Here is a 2,500-nt window from a genome sequence, read left to right as displayed (position 1 = left end):
AGCGTATTTAGAGTTAAACCATTAACGACTAAATTTTGTGTGGTGTTTATACGATGGCACCTACAACAAGAGCAGACCGCAATAAGCTGCAGCGGTCACTGACGGACATTGCGTCGTCATTGGTAGTAAGACAGGGCGATAAAGCTATCTGCAACATCGATCCCGCGTCAGGATGTCCATACGTCCAGAGTAGATTTGCCCCTGGCAACTTCATCCGTCACTTTCGTACCGTACATACGGAACGTGCATGTGCAAACAATCTCCTTACAATTGCCTATCCAATGGAGAAGAAGGAAAGAGTAATTCCTAAGCGTTTGATAGCTATTGACCGGCAGTTACTAATTGCGTCAGCAGTTAAGCTGACGACCTTCCATCATCTTCCTATTTCCTGCTTCGAGTGGGAAGGCTTCAAAGACTTACTGAAACCGATTACAACGACTCTTGGGTGCACTTTGAACCGTGTCACAATGAAATGTCATCTCTCGAAGACTGCCTGTCGTCTAAAAGAAATGTTGATAGATGAGATGAAAGGCAAGCTCGTCTGCTTGAAAATAGATTCTGCTGCCCGACACAATCGCCATATCTTAGGCATCAATGTACAGTATGCCCTAGACGAGCAGGTGGTCATTCGTACCCTTGGTATGATCGAAATCAAAGAAAGTCAAACAGCGGTGTTCTTGAAATCAAAAGTTATGGATACTTTGGCCGACTATGGGCTATCTCTTGAGAACATATTTTCCGTGACATGCGACAATGGGGCTAATATGGTGGCAACGGTTAGAAAATTAAACAATGATACGTACGTAATGCCTACAGAGCAGCAGGCTGATGGTACGAACATAGATGAGCTGGATGAGTCGGATGTGATAGAGGATGATAAACAGTGTGAACGAAACGTTACTGCTGAACTGGCCAATGAACTGTCCGAAAGGATTACTCTTGTGAGATGTGCCGTGCATACCTTACAGCTTGCAATACTGGATGTTGTTGATAAATCCGATGAGTCTATCCGAGCCATCACTGCTGTTGCTAGAAAATGTAAGCTGGTGAAGTACCGGTCAGAGTTTGAAAGCTACGATGCTTCATACCCACCCGTCTGGAGTAGGACACGATGGGGTGGTATATTCAAAATGATGGAATCGTTCGTACACCAAAAAAGGTTTTTTAACCAGTTGGCCGATAATTTTCCCGAACTAGACCTTTCCAATCAATGGTCGTTCATTGAGCATTACTATGATACGTTTAAGCCGTTGTACATCTGCACAAAGCAAATGCAAGAGAAGCACGTGTCGTTATCTGACTTCTATATGGCATGGCTGATGGCAACGAGTGAGGTACAGAAAGTTCGCGAAAACTCTTTCAGTCCCCATTTACTTCGGTCGTTGAACAATAGATTGAACATTTTGCGCCAATTGAAGGCGGTTCAGATGGCATTATACCTGGATCCAAGGTTCAACTATCGAGGTTCTAAAATATTCACGGCTGAGGAAAAAGATAAAATTCAGCAATACATAGTCGATACATGGGAACGTATCTGCCAACTGGGTAAAACACCGGCTAGTACAAGTAGAGAATCGTCAGAGTCTACCGATGATTTTGATCAGTATCTTACGCAAATGTTTGGTGAATCCGTGAATCTTGGTTGCGAGACCGGGTTTCTTCAACAAGTTAAGTCTTTGGACCTAGAGCCACGCCAAAAACATAACTACAACGTGTGGGACCATTGGTTGCGCCGTAAGACTACGCACCCAGAGATATATGCAGTAGCAATGGTTGTACTATCCACACCATCGAACCAAGTCTCTGTTGAACGGTCTTTCAGTGCCCTTGCCTTGGTTCTCTCTAATCAACGCACTGGCCTTGGGAAAGATACGTTGGAAAACATTTTACTTATTAAATTAAACAAAGACTTATTCTCCAGGGCGCTGGGAACTGCGTATGATTGGAAGGGCCCAATCGACCCGGTTGACGATGATTCTCAGGAATGAATATGATACCGTTGATGCTCAACTGAATGTCGAATGAGACAAATATTGTCGTCTATCACTGGCTCATCGCCGGGTGATAGGGGGATAACTTTTGTTTACATTTTCATGAAATCAATTTCCAATGATACTGAAAGGGTTCGGCAGTCATGATACTTGTTATGATTCAATTAGCGACAATCGTCGTTGGGTGGACGATGATATATGTGTTGTCTCAATGTAAGCTCGAGTCACCATTGTGATAACGAATTTTTTCAGCACTGACAGTAAAACTTTTCGCACTATATCACTATACCATATAGTGGTATAGTGCGACATTCTATGTCTCTTGCCAACTGATTCTACTCTGGTAATCGGTCCCGTGGATAGTACATGACCTAGTGGAGGTATCGTACTAGGACTGTATAGCACGTCTCGAACGACTTGATCGTTCGATGACGTGCTTATTTTTTTTAAGTTTTTTTCAAGTTTTTATTTACCATATATCACCATACTCGTCTAAGATGTTCCCATCA

The sequence above is a fragment of the Malaya genurostris genome, unplaced genomic scaffold (genome assembly GCF_030247185.1).
Source record: "Malaya genurostris strain Urasoe2022 unplaced genomic scaffold, Malgen_1.1 HiC_scaffold_27, whole genome shotgun sequence".
NCBI classification, from domain to species: domain Eukaryota; kingdom Metazoa; phylum Arthropoda; class Insecta; order Diptera; family Culicidae; genus Malaya; species Malaya genurostris.
This window is presented reverse-complemented; position numbering follows the sequence as displayed.